We start from the raw sequence: 8214 nt of genomic DNA, 5'->3' as shown, positions 1-8214 counted from the left end.
GCGAGACTTTCTGAAGAGTTGCCATTGCTTTGGTGTCTCTGACCTCCAGTCTACACAAGTGCGGCACAGAGTGGAGGTGTACAGAACAAAAGAGCTGGTGCTGAAAATCCAACATTTTAGGATAGCACATTCTAGGTGTTTTCCTAGGAAACATCTCCCACTAAAGGAATCTGGACTGCCTACTAAGAACACAGTGACACAAACCAATGCACACTAAGCAAGGACAAGTGTGAGGTTCACATCAAAAGCACACAAAACACTAATGCAGGCAATCAAACTGCCAACTCCACAGTCCAAGACTCCCTTCCCTGAGCCCAGACATTTGACAAAGAATCTTGCCTGATCCCTTCAGTCGTACATTTAAGGAAGGACACGATTGTTCAGGACCCTACTGTGAGGATTTAAAAGTATAATTACCATATTTGTTACTGATATTTGCTGAGGATTGACTGGATGACAAACAACTACAGTAATCATCATTGAGACAGACTCAGCACTTGGCAGCAGGGCCAGAGTGGCTAAAATAACACTGTTCTCCACTTATTTTTTTATCCAGATGGCTCTGCTGCAAGGCAGCTGGCATTTAATTCCACCTTACAAATGCACATAATCTGGAGGTACAACTATCCCACTCACAAAGGCACATTTAAAAGGTCTGCTGGACTCAGACTAGTAATGCTGTCCCTTGCAAGTGCAAAGAAGAGATACCAGTGTTCTTTTAAACTAGAGCAAATAAAGGTTAGCTTCAAAACGTACAGGATTTTGCATAAGCTGAGAGCAGTTCAGTGGAGCACAGACATTAACGCCACTGCTCCAGTCCTCTGCAGCCAGAGAAGCAGTAGGGCTAGAAAAGGGGCTGTTGGGCCACAAAGTGTCTGGCAGTGTGCAGTCTAGGGAGAGCTGCTGTCCAGGCAAGTCTCATACACAGCAATCAAAGGTGCTGTGAGAATTAAATGAAGCTTCCTGCACACCTGCTCAAAAGTCATTTGGCACTAAATCTTAAATAGCTCTCCAGCCAACTGTACAATGCTTTAAAGATAGTAAGTTTCCAATCTAGCCTATCACAGTTATCTAAGAACTCACAAAGCCTCCCCTCATCTCTAAACAGTCTCCTTATTTATGCCAAATTTAGCTGATAACTATTTATCCTTAGGCATGTCTTTAAATTATATAATTAAGAAAAGGAGAGAAAAAATATGTGTGATCTACACTTTTTTACAGGATTTACATAATCATTGAAACGCTTTAGGTCCTTCCCTTGGTAGCAGTGATTTCTCCAAAGCTCTCAGCTTATTAGTGAACACATGCTACCTAACGGCCCCAGTTGGGATTGCAACTGGAACCACAGAGTTTCTGCTGTACCCTGACAGCTGGGCATTTTTGTTTTCCAATCAGTAATTTCCCACCACCCATAGCCCTACAACCTCTTACCTTCTTGCTCATGAATATTGGCAGGGTTTGAGCCTGTCTGGGAAGCTGGAGGAAAGAAGAATCTCCTCTTCTGAGAGAAAGTCTCCTGTGGCACACATGGGGCAGGGAAACTTCAGGCTGTGGTCATGAGCAGTGCAGCAGCTCTGGAGGCAAGACTGGCCTGAGGTCAGCCAAGGGTGACTTGCAAAACCCTTAGAGTAGCCATAGTAACTTCACCTGATGCACCACAGTCACTGTTTGCTGCTTCGGAGTGAAACACTCTTGCCTCCCTAAGTATCTTAATATTAAAATCTAAAGATCTAGAAAGCTTTGAATTGACAAAGAAAATCCTTATTAAGTTGACACCAGCAGTGATTCTATTAACACAGGGCAAAAATCTGTCTGACCTGATCCAGGTTGGACTCTGTGTGTTTCTGTACTCCCTTGAGTGGCTGCCAGACCTTCTCACAACTGGTGCTAAACAAAACAACAGAGCAGAATGAAAGTTTAGGGAAATTATAAAGTAATACTAGGGCCTCTTTTCATTCCAACAAGTGAGAAAGAATTCTATCTAAAGTAATTTTTTCTTCTTGCTATGAATATAAAATGTGAGAAGAGCCCTTGAGAGGTGATGTCTGAGCCAGCCTTTACAGGAGGATATGATTAAGGCACAAGCCATCAGGAAAACAGCAGCCTCAATCACCAGATCACTAAGATGATGTGGACGAATCATTCCCATTTCTGTGCTGCACATTCTCCCAGGTAAACAGAGACAATGACATTCACCTTTGTGAGGGAAGTTTGTGATCAGAAATATGGAGGCAATAAACTGAAAATAATGAATAGTTTCCCTGCACAAGGAGCAGGATTAGAGACCTAAAAATTCTCCTAGATGCTCAATACTCACAATGGAGAAAAACCACTGCTTTTCCCGTTGGAAGGCACATAAAGGTTGATGTGGGGAAACATGAAATTAAGCCTCAGTGACACGTGCCCTTCCCTTTTCCAAAGATAGATAAAACATAACTCCCCAATATCTCCAAAAAGGGGATTTGAACATTTTCAATACTTTTAACATACAAAACCTTCCTGGTTTTGTGAGACTCCCAATGTATACAAATATCACTGCTGAGCATCTAAAATTAAAAGCAATTTAATTCAGAAGTAAAACTGCAAGATTTCTTGTTTCAAATGTTTCTCTGTAGGAACAATTTCCTCCTTCATTACTCCATTTCCAGTACTTTTGCTTCTGTCTATAACTATGTAAAGGCATTTTAAAGCTTTAATTAGTTCTGCAATTCCAAATAGCTTTCCTTAATTGCTCATGTCAAACATCTATTTCATGTATTTAAAAATGTATAAAACAATTCTGTGCTGACAAAGTTTAGATTATTAATTGCATGTAAGCTCCCCATGCTAATGTATTTCCTGTCATTCACTTCTAGCAGGAAACTTTTAAAAAGGCCTAACATTCAGTGTTTGCCTTCATGGTACATTTTCCTGCCATTCCCCCACCTAAGGTACAGAATTCATCAAGTTACCCAGCTTGGAGGGGTTTCTCACCCCCAGATGCACCCTGAATGCTCCATGTCACGGCTCAATGGTAAGGACAGCAGCACAGAAGACAACTGAGGCTGTCTGTCAGCTTGACTGATGTTCTTTGCACCCTCACTAAACACAAATTTGCATGGCCAAACTAACAAGCTTGCAGTGTACTGCCTTGTACTTCCATTGATAGCTGTGTGATTAATTGGTTACAGCCCATTATATTAGAACAAACACAGCCAGAAATTCTGCTTAAAGAAAATGAATCAGGATTGGGCTGCAGGCCGAGTTTAGCAAGGATTTTCATCAGTTCATAAATTCTTAAGGTGAATGAAATGGAAGAATAAAACGGTTTCAAGGAGGTTTGAGATAGAGGGATTCAACACCAGCCTCACAGGACTCAGTAGTATGAGCCTAAGTAAATACATACCTTTGGCAGTCCATGGAAAATAAGGCAGCCTAATTCTGCAGTCCTTGTTTAGGCAGGATTTAGAGCCACGGTGCCACAGAGGCAGTGACTAATTTCCCATCACCTCTTATAGAGTACAAACTCTCACAGGAGTTCTTGTTACACAGGATTCCAGAACTTTATTTATGGCTCATGGGGCTTCAAACCCTTATTCTCTTTCCCAGAAGTATTTATTTCAGACAAAATGACTACCTGGCCCTCTGAAATACCAGCTTTGAATGGGGATAGAGGAAGCCACAAATATAACTACTGATAAGGCATTTAAACACTAAATCCTTTTGCTCTGAGTCTGATGTGGCGTTGCATGGTAACGTAGAGAAACTCCAAAAATTCTGAAAGAAGGATTAAAAGGTAGCATGTTGCACTGCAGAATTTCACACAGCCTCACCACCTTCCATTGACAATTTCAGTCTACATTTTTGGGGAACTGAAAATCTATGCTCAAGTATTTTACACTGAATACATATGGGAATATTTATGCCTGTTCATTCTGGGTGGAAGCATAAAGATTACTTACGGAACTCCTGCCAGAAACTTCAGTCAGAGAAGTAATACGGTGGTTTTTGAATAAAGAAATTTGCTTCATAAGCCTTTAATCTTTGTGGATTGTCACAAGTGCCTTTCTATCTACAACACTGAAATGGTGAATTCTTGGGCCTTCTAAAATGCAAGCAGAAGAAGTAGCCCGTTGCTATTCCCCTACAACTTCACAGGACTGCAGTACCTGGCTAAAGTCCAGACCAAAGATCCATTACACAATGCCAGTTTTTAAGCCCCCCAGCTTTCAATGTAGAATGAGGCACAGTTCAGCTATTCCAATCAATACTGATGATATTATGTGGACACCAGTACCAAAATTTTTTACAGTGAATAATACCTTTGGCTCCGAAATCCCAGACAAGGTGTGTACACAGCACAGACACGGCCAGTACAAGTCCTGACAAGTTTTACATTTCTTCTTCTGTTTTCTGAATTGCAATATTCTTGGTATGTTGTAACAATCAGAAAGTCCATGGCAGCTTCTTGTAAAATTTGAAGCATGCCACAAAATACAAGATGAGGCCAATCCTGCCCAATTTGCTTTTTAAAATCATCACGTATAAATCCCTGGCTATGATGTCACCTGCACGAGTAAAGACAGATATCAGTAGGCTACCAGGGCTCTTCAGCCCTCACCAAAGCTGAAAGGAGCCCTTTAATTTACAGCAAACTAAGCCTGAAATGAGTTTTTCCTCTATGTTTGACCTACAGACCTGTATACACAGAGGAGACTGTATCCTGCACCAGTGGAGAATTTCCTAGACAATGCAAGAAAAAATGTATCAGTCCCATATCTCTGATTGGTGTGTGTGCCCTCCGTAAAAAAGTCTCCAACAGATTGTACTCAGGCTTTCTTCCAATACTGGACTCTTTAGGAATTAGCAATTCCTGCCTTCTGAAGCTACTTATTTACTCCTAAATACTTTAATTCATTTCTGGGGGGAAGCATTCTGAAAGCCTTGATGGCCAGTTTCATAGCAGGAGTCAGCCTTGGGAATAAGCTAAAAAAGGAAGAGAAAATAAAAATTCAAGGCAAGCCTATATTCAGCACTGCCAGATATAAAGAAAATCAGAATTATCTTAAGACAAATGAGATGGTGTGGTCAGACTAATTCCTAATAACTGAGATGCTGGCCACCACTGATCTACAAGCATGCCCCTAATTTAGTTCTGTTCAATATGTGGTGTCTTAAATGTATCTTTCAGTGATTACTGGCATTATGCTATAAAGGTTCTACTCAAAGGAGAGTTCTTGTCATATTAAACCTCAAATTTTAGCATTGTATCTTAACGCTGGAAAATATAATGACTCCTGAAGAAAACTAAACCTTCACAAAGCAACCCATTTCCCCAGTGAGTTCTGCTGGGGTACCTTCATAGTGCTCTGTATTTAACAGCACTGGCATTGGCACTTGTTGGAGTCAACACAAATTCTCAAATGCCTGTGCTTGAAAGAGAACATCATTATTGACATGACTTTGTGGTGTTGTCAAGTCAAAAAGCCAAACAGAGAGACTGCTGACAGCAGAAACTTGCTACAAAAACCAAGCAATAAACATCATCATTTTCTGACAAAAGTAGCTACATATGTTGTACTTGCTATGTTTATGTTGTGGCATGACTGAGTGAGACAATAGCAAAAAGCATTGTCATGGAATATTAAAATGATAATTGATCTTTGAAGTGGCTCTATGTATGCTCTGGTACAAGTATTAAGGGTGAGCAAAAACCATTTGTCAAACTCCCAGACTGAACTTTGATGAAGCTGCTTGGTAGAAAGCATTCTTTTAGGAGGAGACTGGAAAGCCCAGATATAACACATGAAAGCCCACATTCTACACAGTTACACTGGAGTTGCCTGTGGTTCACTGAGCTTTTGCATTGCTAGTTATTTTGAACCACTACAGAGGCAAATTAACTGTTTTTCTATATATTATCACACCTGGGCTCCTAGAATATACCTCAGGTAACTCTGACACAACTTTTCAAGGACTGAGTTCAGATCCAAGAGGCCATTATTCAATGCTGATAATCAAATTAATTGACTTCTATTTAATATAATGACTTACAATTAATTCCCAGATTAAACTCTAAATGTGTTATTGATATGAGAACCAAAACAGTTTTAATGTTACCTCTTTCCCTGGACCAGATTTAAAAGTGAAACTGTCATTTATGTTTCTTCTACTGAGAACAACACAGCAAAATGCAATTATGAAGATGCCTTTTGTGGCCAAACTTAGGGCTCAATTGTACAGCTACCTGCATGAAAAGAAAAAAATCAAGCTACAACTACCAGATGTAAAAATTTAATCTAGATCACTCTTATCATTTACTCTGCCAATGTAAATGTTCCAGAATACACCTATGCATTTTCATTGGTTATATATATGGTGAGCCCCATACTAAGCATATACATCAACTCCCAATTATTTGCATGGTTTTGTCAAAATGTCTTTAGGTGTCAGATTTGGGCATTTCCCACTTTGTCTCTCTTCCAAAAACATCAGAACCATCTTTTGGTAGCTTTTGATGGACATGGACTTGATGGTCATTGCCTAAACAGCGTGTAAGCAATTCTCTCGAGTTCATTTGAGCAGAGAACCTACAGTTATTAAACTTCATATGCTTGCTTTAGTCTACTGCTACAGCATCTGCATGCTAACAAGACACTCTCCCTAAAGTGTTCCTCGAAGGTATGGGATATCCTCACAACTAGAATGTAAGGGCTTAACTCTATCCCTTCCTACAACTTCCATAACCTTCAGTAAATTGGTACCTGCACTGGTGACACTGTGGCAGCACAGTAATTCCTGAACTGTGTAAGAGATCCAGGGATGCCAGCTCCAATGCCAGCAGCAACAGAACTGTACTGACACACTGCTGTTTGTGGGCTAATCATCCTTGCGTTTCAGAAGATTGCTACGTTTGGGCAGAGCTCTATGCCAAGTTCAATATCTTTGCACAGTCACACAGATATTTCTTTCCACCTTCCCACACGTATTTGTCTCCATTAGACACTACATACTGATGGGTTTACCTGTGGCCAAAATTTCCGTTTGGCAGAGAATTTTGCTGCAAGCTACTACTCTAGAAAGAAACAGAAGTAACAAAAATTATTAAAATCTCACGGTTTGCAAAAGGTATAAATCAGAATTTGTGTTCAGAATCAGTAAGAGTTAATTTTCAAGCTCGGCCTGGCTAAGAAAGCATCAAAACCAGCAGTTATGGCAGAAACCATATAAAACTAGTATGTAGTTTTCTAAAAGTATTAATTTACTGGCACAAAATGACAACTTAATGACGTTGCATATTATGCCATCTGTCATAAAAACTGATAAGCTATGATGAAGACTCACTCAGGTTCATTACAGAATATAAATGTGACGACTATTCCACCTGTAATTGTTCAAAATCTTAGCATTAATTAGAATGAAGTAAAATGCCAGTGAATACAGGAAAAAAAAAAGCATATATTGAACAGCCATGGAAGTATTTATCCCCTGCCTTCACATATCCTTAGGTCTCAACACTGAATGCTCTTAGTTTGCCAAACCAGTTATTAAACGTAAGGTAATGCATATTTTATATATTTTTCTGTGTTTGAATATGACTTCATAAACGTCTAAAAGCAGGCCAGAAAAAGCCTATGTGAAAGTTTACCTTTTCTCCTTTCTTTCAACCAATAAAACTTGTTCTAAGAAAACAGGGAATTAACCAAAGAAATAAGAGACCCAAAGCCAAAATCAGTTACTTTCATATTTGTTGCAAAAATCATTGAGTCAGCAAACAAAACCAAAAACTTCCAGTAAATTTCTGCTTGAAAGTTGCCAACAAAGTGACAGCAAAGATTGAGTTTTAGGACTACCTGCAATAAAGTTGTATTCAGTACAGTACCAGTGCAAACAAGCACTGTTCTACCAGCTCCCCTTTCAGGGGTACAACAGGGAATCTCCCAATAGGTGAGTTTAAGAAAACACTAACAAGTTTCTTTACTTAAATTACTTTTGGGCTAAAATTAAACAAAACCAGGGAGAACTGAGAATACGGATTTTCAGCTTTTTTAGACGGAGGGTCAGCTTCAATTTTTCTCACACACAGCTTAAGCTGTTGACACATAACAAAAATTTAGACTGCTGCTAAATGTTGCCTTCACATAGCTATACCACTCAGATTTCACTAAATCTCCATCATCATTTAACATGCTGCTCTGTAACATTTTATTGCCCTCACTTAAATACAAAGTAAAT

Source organism: Motacilla alba, chromosome 8, assembly GCF_015832195.1.
Source record: "Motacilla alba alba isolate MOTALB_02 chromosome 8, Motacilla_alba_V1.0_pri, whole genome shotgun sequence".
Lineage (NCBI taxonomy): Eukaryota > Metazoa > Chordata > Aves > Passeriformes > Motacillidae > Motacilla > Motacilla alba.
The sequence above is the reverse complement of the archived record's forward strand: the minus strand, read 5'-3'. Positions refer to the sequence as shown.